Genomic DNA, 14,903 nt, shown 5'->3' on the forward strand with positions numbered 1-14,903 from the left:
ATGGTGAACATGATATACACAACCCATATCCCCAAGCAGGAACGGAAGCGTGCACTCAGGGACGTCTATGCGATGGAGCCAGTCGCCCCAAAGTTCAACCCATGGTCTTCTTGTCCAACCACTTTTGATCGCAGGGACCACCCCACTAGTATCCATCGTGGCGGTTCTGCCGCATTGGTCCTCGATCCTATCATTGACGGATTCCACCTCACTCGAGTCCTTATGGACGGTGGCAGCAGCCTGAACCTGCTTTATCGGGATACGGTGCGCAAAATGGGTATTGACCCCTTGAGGATCAAAGCCACAAAAACCACCTTCAAAGGTGTCATACCAGGTGTAGAGGCCTGTTGCACGGGCTCAATCACACTGGAAGTGGTCTTCGGATCTCCGGATAACTTCCGAAGCGAAGAGTTAATCTTCGATTCGTCCCCTTCCACAGTGGCTATCACGCACTACTCGGACGAACCGCATTCGCTAGATTCAATGCAGTAGCGCATTATGCATACCTCAAGCTCAAAATGCCAGGACCTCACGGGGTTATAACAGTTAACGGAAACACAGAACGCTCACTCCGCACACACTGCGGCCCTTGCAGCAGAAATGCAAAGCAACCTTTTGAGGCAAACCGCCAATTAGGCGACAAGGTCCATAGACACATTCAAGCGAGTCCGGAATAACCTGCAACAGAACCGCCAGGCGCGTTTAGAGCTCGCCTAGCAATCCGGCCTCCGTCCTAGTCCCAGACAAGCAACGAAATTTACGTCGTGCGTACATAATTACGCACTAAAGATACCATGGGTATAGGCGGAGGCACGGCAATGGCACGTCCCACAATGCGGTTCAACCGCCTCAGGACCAGTATATCTTTATCATTTTCTTCCTTTCAGGACCCTATTCTCTGGAGGCCCTCTCCGATAGCTAGATCATCGGACCCATTACGGGAGGGAAGCACCAAGGGAGCAAGAAGCTTTGACATACAAGGGAATACCCAGGTGGTCTCTCATACCAATCGTTATACCTGTTTTACATACCCGCACACAGCTCGCCCTTGGATCAGACATGCCAGATAGTCCTATTTTTGCTTATTGTATTACTTATACACATACGCTTTGAGGTATCCTATAAACAGCAATGCACAGCGTCAGCTTATTATTACATTTCGTCACCTTCTTTTTTTTCCTTGTTTGTCTATTCATGACAAGTTGCTCCCGTACATTCTGGTATGTTCAATACGCCAGGGGCTTCAGTGTACCCCATAACACGGCAAGAAAAGTCCGAACACTTTCGACAGTGCAGCACCCCGAACTTATAGCATTATATGCATCAGCTCTGAATCATGTCTTGGGTCAATAGTTGGGTTTGCCCGGCTCCCATGTTTTGGTGCCTTATGTTTCGCTATATCGGCTAAGGTAGCACTGGGAGAACTACTGTGATTGTGTCCCGGTTCTTTCGGACGAGCACCTCAGTAGAGAAAGCCGAAAACTGACTGTTAATATGCGGCGAGAGCTGGTCGCTGTTCGAGAGGTCCCAAATCCCTAAAGATTTTTTTCGCTTCAGGCGAGGAGTCGGCCTTGTCCAATTTAGGCGTTCATAGTGCCCCAAGTTCGGCCTTCCGAATACTAGGGGCTTCGCCAAAATTTAAAATTGTAGACTTATATGGCTAAGTGAGAGTGATAAAGCCTTATAGTCCGATTGCCTGGTTCGTTGTACTGAACACCTCCTTCAAAGGACCCAAAACTGGGATAAAGAGTGATCAGATTTATCCCGAACACCTCAGTACTAGATACATGGGGGTAGAAGCTGACGACTAGACAACTCTCAGATTTTATAAACGGCCGCACAGAAGGTAATATTTTAAATCAACAAGCGTTATATAGCACAGACGAACTCGTTTTTATATTACAGGATCACATGAGTACATTCATTCAAATATTACATTCTTAGAACATTCCTCCGCCACAAGGCGAGCACCCTTCAAGATGTTGTCATAATAATTTTCAGGGCAGCGATGCTCCTTGCCCTCCGGCGGCCCCTCCTTCACTAGCTTCTCGGCGTCCATCTTCGCCCAATGCACTTTCGCTCGGGCAAAAGCCCTGCGCACCCTCAATGCAGACGAACCGCTTTATGACTTCAAGTCATGGGCAGGCATTCACAAGCCGCCTCACCAGGCCGAAGTAGCTGCTAGGCAGGGGCTCGCCAGGCCACATCTGGACTATGAGGCCCTTCATGGCCTGTTCGTCCGCCTTGTGGAGCTCGACCAATTGCTTCAACTGGTCGCTCAAGGGCATCGGATGTTCGTCCCAGTATACTGAGACCAAAACAACTTCTCTGTCGAGCTCCCTTCCTCGGCCCAGTAAAAATTCCGCGGCATCGGACACACTGTGGGGAAGATCTATGAACGCTCTTGGAGAGCTCCGAACTCGGGTAAGGCAAAGGAAGGTTTCCTTCACATGCTTTCTTTGCATAATGAATTCCTTACCCGCCTCTATCTTCTAGACCGCCTAAAGCTCCTGGAAGGGCCTTCTGGGCTTCGGCCTTGGCATTTTTTGCGTTCTCAAGGGCCTTTTCGCAAGCTCAGACCCTTGCGTCTTAGAGTCACGCTCCAAGGACTCGTATTTTTTAACAAAATCCTGGAGCTCTTGCTGCACCTCGCCGACTCGAGCTTCTTGCTTCTCGTGCTCGGTGCGCTCCTTGGCCGCTTTGTCTTCGGCCTTGGACAACGCCTCCTTCAGGGCCGCCACTTCGGTCATGGCCCCTAGCAAAATTCATGATGATCCTGTGACTTAACAACCACATTCCTTTTTATTCCTTATCAATATACGGACGGGTATTACTTACCTTTGTTCTCTTCGAGCCACCTCTTGGTAAGGCCGACCTCTTTTTCGGACCGCTCAAGGTCCCGCTTTAGTGCGGAGACCTCCGCAGTGCGAGCGGCAGCGGCCAGCAGTGAAGCCTGCTTATTCACATAAGACACATTATGATTAGACTCCTGTGATTATTATTTGATCCTCTGTTCGGCCTTTCTTTGCGAACGCCAAACAGAGCATCAGGGGCTACTATCTATGCTATAGCATTTTCTTATAAATTGATTACTTACCTCAAAGCTTGTTAAGAGGCTGGCACAGGCTTCAGTTAGTCCACTTTTAGCAGACTGAACCTTCTTTACCACCGCACTCATGACAGTGTGGTGCTCTTCGTCAATGGAAGCGCCACGAAGCGCTTCCAACAAGTTGTCTGGTCCCTCTGGATGGACAGAGGCCATTGGCACAGACGGCTCGCCCCCCTTTGTGAGGGGTTGCCCGACAGAGTCCGGAACCACGGGAGGTTCTGGTGTAGTATTCGGCCGGGGGCCGGACTTGCTGCCCCCGTCCATAGGGCCCACAGGAGCCTTGCCTCCCATGCGCTCGGCGTCTAGGAGGTCGCCTTGGGGTGCCCCCAGAACTACCTTCCCTTGGCTTGGTATCCTTCGGGACAACACCTCGGCGTTGTCCGTAGGGCGGGGGGAGGAGGCGGTCGGGAGCGAATCACTGTTCATCTCCGACAGGCCCAAAGACCCATCCGAAGAGGATACGTCGAGACGATCCTTGGGTGGGCTGCATGATCATGTTCGGCATGAAAAGAAACAATAAAATGAAATATACCAGAACTGTTATGGTATCCGGATACTTACAACTTCGCTAGGGGCTTGTCCCTGGGCAACCACTCCTCGTTGTTGACCGCGGCCGTGGTGGAACGGTCCAGAAGGAGGGCTCTTCCCTTCTTGGACCCTTTGGTCTCCCCGGATGGGGCGGCCTTCCTTTTCCTATCCCCCCGGCTGGATGGGGAGAATTTTCCTCTTCCTCCTCCTCGTCTTCGCGGGAGGAGGGCGTCTCGGTGTCATCGGATGACGATTCTGATACAACCTTGCACCGGAGACCTTTCCTGGTCCCGGCGGCCTTCTTCTTGGCCTTCTTCTCTGGCGCCTCATAGGGCGCCGGAACCAGCATCTCCATCAGGAGAGTACTTGCTGGATCTTCGGGCAGCGGGCCTGGACAGTCGATCCGCTCCGCTGTCGCTACCCATTCCTGTCAAAAAATGTGGAGGCTCATATCCCTCACATAATTATACTAGGGAAAGAAACACCTTATGAGATATAAGGAGCTTACCGGATTAGCAGGGCGCTTTGCGCTGAGTCCGCGGTCCTAGTAAGGGGAGGAGGTACCTCGGCAGACTTGAACAACACCCTCCAGATGTCCCGGTGCGTCGTGTCGAAGAGCTCTCGCAGCGTCTGGTGCTTTGACGAGTCAAACTCCCACATATTGAATGCCCGTCTTTGACACGGGAGGATCCGGCGGAACAGCATGACCTGGACGACGTTGACAAGCTTGATTTTCTTGTTTATCATGTTTTTAACACAGTTCTGGAATCCGGTCAGCTCCACCAATGAACCCCAAGATAAGCCCTTCTCTTTCCAGTAGGTGAGCCGCATGGGGATGCCGGATCGGAATTCAGGGGGCGCCGCCCAGTTGATGTCGCGCGTCTCGGTGATGTAGAACCACCCCGATTGCTACCCCTTTACGGTCTCCACATAGGAGCCTTCGAGCCAGGCGACGTTGGGCATTTTTCCCACCATGGCGCCTCCGCACTACGCTTGCTGGCCGACCACCACCTTCGGTTTAACATTGAAGGTCTGCAGCCACAGGCCGAAGTGGGGCTTGATGCGGAGGAAGGCCTCGCACGCGACGATAAACACCGAGATGTTGAGGATGAAATTGGGGGCCAGATCATGGAAGTCCAGCCCGTAGTAGAACATGAGCCCGCGAACGAATGGGTGGAGGGGACATCCCAGCCCACAAACGAAATGGGTAAGGAATACAACCCTTTCGTGGGGCTCGGGGGTAGGAACGATCTGCCCCGTGCCTGGGAGCCAGTGCGCAATATCTGCGGCCAGGTATTCGGCTTCCTGGAGCTTCGTGATGTTCTCGTCCATGACGGAGGAGGCCATCCACTTGCCTCCCGCTCCGAACATGATCAAAGTGTTTTTGCGGAGAAAGATGCGAACTTGGGTGCTGGAGCTCGAGTGCGCGAGAATGGATGGGCAGGGAGGAAGAAGGCGTGGGTAAAAAAGAGGAGTCCTTATCCCTTTATAAGGGCGGTAGAAACTGCGTGCCTCCCCACTTGCTTGGTAAAACTCGCTTATTCCCCAGCGTCGTGATTGATGGCGCGGTTGGGTTACCCGCACCCGTATTGACGAGTATCCCGTGATAAGGGGACACGATCTATGCTTCGACAAGACGTGCCAAGAAAACCGCCTTGCCATATGTGTAGTAGCTGGTTGAGAAAAACGGTTCGAATAATAACCGGAGGCATGGCGTGATGTCATGTTATGAAAAGTTGTCAGCATACTAGATTTGTGGAAATATTATACTCTCTACGGTGGTATGTGGAATTTGTTTTGCAGAGCCGGACACTATCCTTGTGTTCAAAACCTTCTATGGAGTATTCGGGGGAGGAACTCGCCTTGCAATGCCGAAGACAATCTGCGCGCCGGACTCATCATCATTGAAGCCTGGTTCAGGGGCTACTGAGGAGTCTTGGATTAGGGGGTCCTCGGACAGCCAGACTATACACTTTGGCCGGACTGTTGGACTATGAAGATAGAAGATTGAAGACTTCGTCCCGTGTCCGGGTGGGACTCTCCTTTGTGTGGAAGGCAAGCTTGGCCGTTCAGATATGTAGATTGATACGTCTCCAACGTATCTACAATTTTTGATTGCTCCATGCTATATTATCTACTGTTTTGGACATTATTGGGCTTTATTATCCACTTTTATATTATTTTTGGGACTAACCTATTAACCGGAGGCCCAGCCCAGAATTGTTGTTTTTTGCCTATTTTAGGGTTTCGAAGAAAGGGAATATCAAATGGAGTCCAAACGGAATGAAACCTTTGGGAACGTGATTTTCTCACCAAACATGATCCAGGAGACTTGGACCCTACGTCAAGCAACCAACAGGGAGGCCACGAGGTAGGGGGCGCGCCTACCCCCCCCAGGCGCACCCTCCACCCTCGTAGGCCCCCTGTTGCTCCACCGGCGTACTTCTTCCTCCTATATATACCTACGTACCCCCAAACGATCAGATACGGAGCCAAAACCCTAATTCCACCGCCGTAACTTTCTGTATCCATGAGATCCCATCTTGGGGCCTGTTTTGGAGCTCCGCCGGAGGGGGCATCCATCACGGAGGGCTTCTACATCAACACCATAGCCTCTCTGATGAAGTGTGAGTAGTTTACCTCAGACCTTCGGGTCCATAGTTATTAGCTAGATGGCTTCTTCTCTCTTTTTGGATCTCAATACAAAGTTTCCCCCCTCTCTTGTGGAGATCTATTCGATGTAATCTTCTTTTTGCGGTGTGTTTGTTGAGACCGATGAATTGTGGGTTTATGATCAAGATTATCTATGAACAATATTTGAATCTTCTCTGAATTCTTTTATGTATGATTGGTTATCTTTGCAAGTCTCTTCGAATTATCAGTTTGGTTTGGCCTACTAGATTGATCTTTCTTGCAATGGGAGAAGTGCTTAGCTTTGGGTTCAATCTTGCAGTGTCCTTTCCCAGTGATAGTAGGGGCAGCAAGGCACGTATTGTATTGTTGCCATCGAGGATAACAAGATGGTTTTTTTATGATATTGCATGAATTTATCCCTCTACATCATGTCATCTTGCTTAAGGCGTTACTCTGTTTTCATGAACTTAATACTCTAGATGCATGCTGGATAGCGGTCGATGAGTGGAGTAATAGTAGTAGATGCAGGCAGGAGTCAGTCTACTTGTCTCGGACGTGATGCCTATATACATGATCATACCTAGATATTCTCGTAACTATGCTCAATTCTGTCAATTACTCAACAGTAATTCATTCACCCACCATAAAATACTTATGCTCTTGAGAGAAGCCACTAGTGAAACCTATGGCCCCCGGGTCTATCTTCATCATATTAATCTTCCAATACTTAGTTATTTCTTTTGCTTTTTACTTTGATTTTATTTTACTTTGCATCTTTATCACAAAAATACCAAAAATATTATTCTATCATATCTATCAGATCTCACTCTCGTAAGTGACCATGAAGGGATTGACAACCCCTTATCATGTTGGTTGCGAGGAGTTATCTGTTTTGTGCAGGTACGAGGGACTCGCGCGTAGCCTCCTACTGGATTGATACCTTGTTCTCAAAAACTGAGGGAAATACTTATGCTAGTTTGATGCATCATCTTTTCCTCTTCAAGGAAATCCAACGCAGTGCTCAAGAGGTAGCAAGAAGATTTCTGGCGCCGTTGCCGGGGAGTCTATGCAAAAGTCAACATACCAAGTACCCATCACATACCCTTATCTCCCGCATTACATTATTTGCCATTTGCCTCTCGTTTTCCTCTCCCCCACTTCACCCTTGCCGTTTTATTCGCTCTCTCTCTATCCTCCCTTTCTTTTCCATTTGCTTGTCGTTATGGCGAGTCCTCTATCTTCTCCGTTGTCTCCCGAGAGTGAAGTTCTAAATTTTAAGCAAAGGGAGGGAGAAAATCTAAAAGACGCTTGGTATAGAATTTGCAATGCTCAAAATAGATCTACCAGGAAGCAATCTACTTCCGTTCTTCTTTGCAATTTTTATGTAGGCGTTGCTCCTTGGTACAGATATGTCCTTGATACCATTACCGGAGGGAATTTCTTGGGTAGCCACACTTTTTATTCTTATAATGCTATGATAGATTTATTTGGCTCACCACCTCTTTTGGTTAATGGAACTATGTTAACTTTGGAGCATGTAATGCAAAAACTTGAAATTATTGAAAATAAAGTTGCTACCATTGAGTTGATTGAAAATTTCGATAAAAAGATCCACAACCAAATTACCCAATATGGATCTAAAGTAGGAGTAACTTTGAAAAATATTAAAGAAAAGGAACCCATAGTTAATGAAAGAATAAATCATGATTCCACTAGAATTGATAAACCTGAGGGTATCATTACCAACTTGGGAACCTCTTTTTCTTCCGTAAAGAATACCCCAAGTCCTCCAACTAAAATTTCCAAGCTCATGTGTGTTCCTAAAAATAAAGGTGAATCCTCTAGCAAAGAAACTGCGGGTCTCAAATCTATAAGTATTCATGCTAATCTTTTTGTTGTCATTAAGGAACCATTTGTTACAAATGAATTTTTAGATCTTGTGCCTAAAAGTTTGGTAATCAATAAAAAGAAAGAAATTCCTAAGGATGGTATATGCCTCATTGAAGAATTACCAACCAAATATGGCAGTACCTAGATCTATCCTTACTTTTTATGCCTAGCTAGGGGCGTTAAACGATAGCGCTTGTTGGGAGGCAACCCAATTTTATTTTTATTCCTTGCTTTTTGATCCTGTTTAGTAATAAATAATTTACCTAGCCTCTTTTCTGGTTGAGTTTTTTGTGTTTAATTAGTGTTTGTGCCAAGTAGAACCGTTGGGAAGACTTGGGGAAAGTCTTGTTAATCCTGCTGTAAAAAACAGAAACTTTAGCGCTCACGAGAACTGCTTCCATTTTTATTTGGAAAGTGCTATTTAGTTAATTCTTTTTGAAGATGATTAATAGATAAATTACTCACGTCCAGAAATTTATTTTAGAATTTTTAGGGTTCCAGATCTTGCGCTAGCTACAGATTACTACAGACTGTTCTGTTTTTGACAGATTCTGTTTTTCGTGTGTTGTTTGCTTATTTTGATGAATCTATGGCTAGTAAAATAGTTTATAAACCATAGAGAAGTTGGAATACATTAGGTTTAACACCAATATAAATAAATAATGAGTTCATTACACTACCTTGAAGTAGTCTTTTGTTTTCTTTCGCTAACGAACCTCACGTGATTTTCTACTTTAAGTTTTGTGTTGTGAAGTTTTCAAGTTTTGGGTAAAGATTTGATGGATTATGGAACAAGGAGTGGAAAGAGCCTAAGCTTGGGTATGCCCATGGCACCCCCAAGATAATCCAAGGACACCTAAAAGTCAAATCTTTGGGATGCCCCGGAAGGCATCCCCTCTTTCGTCTACTTCTATCGGTAACTTTACTTGGAGCTATATTTTTATTCACCACATGATATGTGTTTTGGTTGGAGCATCTTGTATGATTTGAGTCTTTGCTTTTTAGTTTACCACAATAATCATTGCTGTACACACCTTTTGAGAGATCCATACATGATTTGGAATTTGTTAGAATACTCTATGTGCTTCGCTTATATCATTTGAGTTATATAGTTTTGCTCTAGTACTTCACTTATATATTTTAGAGCACGGTGGTGGGTTTGTTTTATAGAAACTATTGATCTCGCATGATTCACTTATATTATTTTGAGAGTCTCAAATAGCATGGTAATTTCCCTAAATAATCCGAATATGCTTGGTATTCAAGAATAGTAAAAACTTTCTTATGAGTGTGTTGAATACTATGAGAAGTTTGATGCTTGATAATTGTTTTGAGATATGAAGATGGTAATATTAAAGTTGTGCTAGTTGAGTAGTTGTGAATTTGAGAAATACTTGTGTTAAAGTTTGTGATTCCCGTAGCATGCACGTATGGTGAACTGTTATGTGATGAAGTCGGAGCATGATTTTTTTTGATTGTCTTCATTATGAGTGGCGGTCAGGGACGAGCGATGGTCTTTTCCTACCAATCTATCCCCCTAGTAGCATGCGCGTAATACTTTGCGTTGATAACTTGTAGATTTTTGCAATAAGTATATGAGTTATTTATGACTAATGTTGAGTCCATGGATTATACACACTTTTCTTCCTTCCACCATTGCTAGCCTCTCTAATACCGCGCACCTTTCGCCGGTATCATACACCCACCATATACCTTCCTCAAAATAGCCACCATACCTACCTATTATGGCATTTCCATAGCCATTCCGAGATATATTGCCATGCAACTTTCCACCATTCCGTTTATTATGACACATTCCATCACTGTCATATTGCTTAGCATGATCATGTAGTTGACATTGTATTTGTGGCAAAGCCACCATTCATAATTCTTTCATACATGTCACTCTTGATTCATTGCATATCCCGGTACACCGCCGGAGGCATTCATATAGAGTCATATTTTGTTCTAAGTATTGAGTTGTAATTGTTGAGTTGTAAGAAAATAAAAGTGTGATGATCATCATTATTAGAGCATTGTCCCAGTGAGGAAAGGATGATGGAGACTATGATTCCCCCACAAGTCGGGATGAGACTCCGGACAAAAAAAGGAAAAGAGGCCATAAAAAAGAGAAAAGGCCCAAATAAAAAAATGAGAGAAAAATAGAGAAGGAAAAATGTTACTATCCTTTACCACACTTGTGCTTCAAAGTAGCACCATGATATTCATGATAGAGAGTCTCTCATTTCATCACTTTTATATACTAGTGGGAATTTTTCATTATAGAACTTGGCTTGTTTATTCCAATGATGGGCTTCCTCAAAATGCCCTAGGTCTTCATGAGCAAGCAAGTTGGATGCACACCCACTTAGTTTCTTTTGTTGAGCTTTCATATACTTATAGCTCTAGTGCATCCGTTGCATGGCAATCCCTAGTCACTCACATTGATATCTATTGATGGCCATCTCCATAGCCCGTTGATACGCCTAGTTGATGTGAGACTATGTTCTCCCTTTTTGTCTTCTCCACAACCACCATTCTATTCCACATATAGTGCTATATCCATGGCTCACGCTCATGTATTGCGTGAAGATTGAAAAAGTTTGAGAATGTCATAAGTATGAAACAATTGCTTGGCTTGTCATCGGGGTTTTGCATGATTTAAATATTTTGTGTGGTGAAGATAGAGCATAGCCAGACTATATGATTTTGTAGGGATAACTTTCTTTGGCCATGTTATTTTGAGAAGACATGATTGCTTTGTTAGTATGCTTGAAGTATTATTATTTTTATGTCAATATTAAACTTTTATCTTGAATCTTTCGGGTCTGAATATTCATACCACAATTAAGAAGAATTACATTAAAATTATGCCAAGTAGCACTTCACATAAAAAATATCTTTTTTATCATTTACCTACTCGAGGACGAGTAGGAATTAAGCTTGGGCATGCTTGATACGTCTCCAACGTATCTATAATTTTTGATTGCTCCATGCCATATTATCTACTGTTTTGGACATTATTGGGCTTTATTATCCACTTTTATATTATTTTTGGGACTAGCCTATTAACCAGAGGCCCAGCCCAGAATTGCTGTTTTTTTGCCTATTTTAGGGTTTTGAAGAAAAGGAATATCAAATGGAGTCCAAACAGAACGAAACCTTCGGGAACGTGATTTTCTCACCGAACATGATCCAGGAGACTTGGACCCTACGTCAAGCAACCAACAGGGAGGCCACGAGGTAGGGTGCGCGCCTACCCCCCCCCCCCCAAGCATGCCCTCCACCCTCGTGGGCCCCTTGTTGCTCCACCAACGTACTTCTTCCTCCTATATATACCTATGTACCCCCAAATGATCAGATACGGAGCCAAAACCCTAATTCCACCGCCATAAATTTCTGTATCCACGAGATCCCATCTTGGGGCCTGTTCCGGAGGAACGCCGGAGGGGGCATCCATCACGGAGGGCTTCTACATCAACACCATAGCCTCTCCGATGAAGTGTGAGTAGTTTACCTCAGCCCATAGTTATTAGCTAGATGGCTTCTTCTCTCTTTTTGGATCTCAATACAAAGTTCTCCCCCTCTCTTGTGGAGATCTATTTGATGTAATCTTCTTTTTGCGGTGTGTTTGTTGAGACCGATGAATTGTGGGTTTATGATCAAGATTACCTATGAACAATATTTGAATCTTCTCTAAATTCTTTTATGTATGATTGGTTATCTTTGCAAGTCTCTTCGAATTATCAGTTTGGTTTGGCCTACTAGATTGATCTTTCTTGCAATGGGAGAAGTGCTTAGCTTTGGGTTCAATCTTGCGGTGTCCTTTCCCAGTGACAGTAGGGGCAGCAAGGCACGTATTGTATTGTTGCCATCGAGGATAACAAGATGGGTTTTTTATCATATTGCATGAATTTATCCCTCTACATCATGTCATCTTGCTTAAGGCGTTACTCTGTTTTCATGAACTTAATACTCTAGATGCATGCTGGATAGCGGTCGATGAGTGGAGTAATAGTAGTAGATGCAGGAAGGAGTCGGTCTACTTGTCTCGGACGTGATTCCTATATACATGATCATACCTAGATATTCTCATAACTATGCTCAATTCTGTCAATTGCTCAACAGTAATTCGTTCACCCACCGTAAAATACTTATGCTCTTGACAGAAGCCACTAGTGAAACCTATGGCCCCCGGGTCTATCTTCATCATATTAATCTTCCAATAGTTAGTTATTTCTTTTGATTTCTACTTTGATTTTATTTTACTTTGCATTTTTATCACAAAAATACCAAAAATATTATTCTATCATATCTATCAGGTCTCACTCTTGTAAGTGACCGTGAAGGGATTGACAACCCCTTATCGCGTTGGTTGCGAGGAGTTATTTGTTTTGTGCAGGTACGAGGGACTCGCGCGTAGCCTCCTACTGGATTGATACCTTGGTTCTCAAAAACTGAGGGAAATACTTATGCTACTTTGTTGCATCATCCTTTCCTCTTCAAGGAAATCCAACACAGTGCTCAAGAGGTAGCATAGATCTCCTCCCTTGTAACCGACTCTGTGTAACCCTAACCCCTTCCGGTGTCTATATGAATCGGAGGGTTTTAGTCCGTAGGACAACAACAATCATACCATAGGCTAGCTTCTAGGGTTTAGCCTCTCCAATCTCATGGTAGATCAACTCTTGTAATACTCATATCATCAAGATCAATCAAGCAGCCTCCTGTTACCATCCGCCTTAGACGCCCAGTTCGGGACCCCCTACCCGAGATCCGTCGGTTTTGACACCGACAGGGTTACCCGCCAGGACCTCAAGCACTGTTCTTCATGCCTCGAGCGGAAGCCCTGACTCCTGAAGCCTCATGTGATCCTGGCCGACAGACAGGGTCCACATCGGCTGGGAATGGCGCTGGAGTGGGGCGACGCGGTGTCAGAGGAACTCCTTCATCACCATGGGCGCAGTCAAGCCAAGATCTTTCAGCCTCTTACACCGGAGCCAGACGAAGGCGAGGCGGGGGCTCGCAAGCTTCTCGTGATCCCAGCCGGAGCTGGGGACGGCGGGCTCGACGGCCAGAGGCGAGCTGGCTGAGGACAGGGGCTTCTTCACTTTCTCCATTCGGTTGGGCGCCATGGCGATGGAGAGGACTGAGCTCAAGTCGGATTGGGAGAGGAAGATGAGGTTCGAAGAAGCGGAGGAGTTGGGGAGTGCGTTGCCAGCAATGGGGAAATAGCTGTGTAGGACGTCGTGGCCGCCTAGCCAGGCGGATATCAAGGCTGCGTGGGGAAACGGAGATGCCCACGTCCAATCAATCGCCACGCGTCAAGCAGGGCCACAGGCTGTTAGGGCCCGCGGCACTTCGCACTTGCCCTTTGGCTTCACCTCGAAGCCAAGTCCAAGGGCGCCTTCGGCCCGGGGGCTACTGTCGGCGTCCTGGGAATGGGGGTCCCCAGACCTGCATGCCTGCGGCCCGCGGCGTGGCTCCACCAGCGGCCCTGTACGACCCATCTTCACCAGCAAACACTCAAGACCCTCGCGAGGGGCCAAGCCTCGCGAGGTGGACGACACAAGACCTCCTCGGGGGCAGCTTCACCAGGCTGGCTCACGAGAGGAGGAGAGATCAAGGCAAGGGACACCTCGCGAGGTTTCTGTGATGCAAGCCATGACAACTAGAGCCAGGCGGGCCCCAGCGCATGCAGTGTCCTCGTTTCCTCTTTGGTGCTAAAGAGGCAAGTGCCGGCAAGGAGTCACGAGGCATCAGGCAAAGGTTTCCATATCGGTGCAACAAGAACAAGACCAACAGTACGGCAGGACGGAGGTCACCGTGGAGCCCAAGACGGCGTCACCACCAGAGCCTTTGGTAGGCAAAGACCACCTTTAGTCAGGATAACTTGTACTAGTTGTCTCCCTTTGAATTTGGCCATTGTGGGACCCCTTCCCGCTCAATATTTGGGAAGAGGACCGAGGCCACTATAAAGAGGACTAGCCACCACACTAGGAAAAATAGATCGAGATCATCCTCAACCACACAAGTTCACCAAGCACAAGAGCACCTCTCCTCAGGAGGCTCTTCTTCCCTTGTAACTGTTCATCCTTAGCCCGAGAGGCAATCCACCACACCACACTGGAGTAGGGTATTACACCACATCGGTGGCCCGAACCTGTATAAACACTTGTGTCTCTTGTTCTTTGGGTTCATCGAGCTAGGCCGTGAGATCATGATGTGTGCGAGCTAGAGGGGGAGAGATCTTCATGCGCACCCAGTGTTCGAACCTCAAGGGTTTTGCCGGAACCCAAAATCTGACAGCATGCATGAATCCCCGTCGTTGGCTTGAAGTGTGGTGTAACATAAATATGCATCATCAACCTAACCCTCACTCGGTGTGGGGATTTCTAGTTCGAAATCACGGTGCCACATCAAAGTTGTTCCATTGTTACTCAAAAACACACCTCTCCATACATATGTTTGGGCCACATGCATGCAGTGGTTGTCTTCGGGGACTAGCTACTTGCGTGATTATTGGTGAGCTAGCCCATCTCCAGGGTCGCATGGACGTCCATCACTTTGACCAACAACAATAGAGAGGTTGTACGACCAAGGTGGATAATTCTTGGTCCGTTTTACGATCAATCTGTGTGAGATATGCCTCTCTGGCCCGCCGACTGAAAGTGTGTGTGGGGGGGTTCTACTTTGCACTTTTCTAGGTGAACCTCGGTTGGGGGGGGTCATGCATTCATAG

The sequence above is a fragment of the Triticum aestivum genome, chromosome 4A (genome assembly GCF_018294505.1).
Source record: "Triticum aestivum cultivar Chinese Spring chromosome 4A, IWGSC CS RefSeq v2.1, whole genome shotgun sequence".
NCBI lineage: Eukaryota > Viridiplantae > Streptophyta > Magnoliopsida > Poales > Poaceae > Triticum > Triticum aestivum.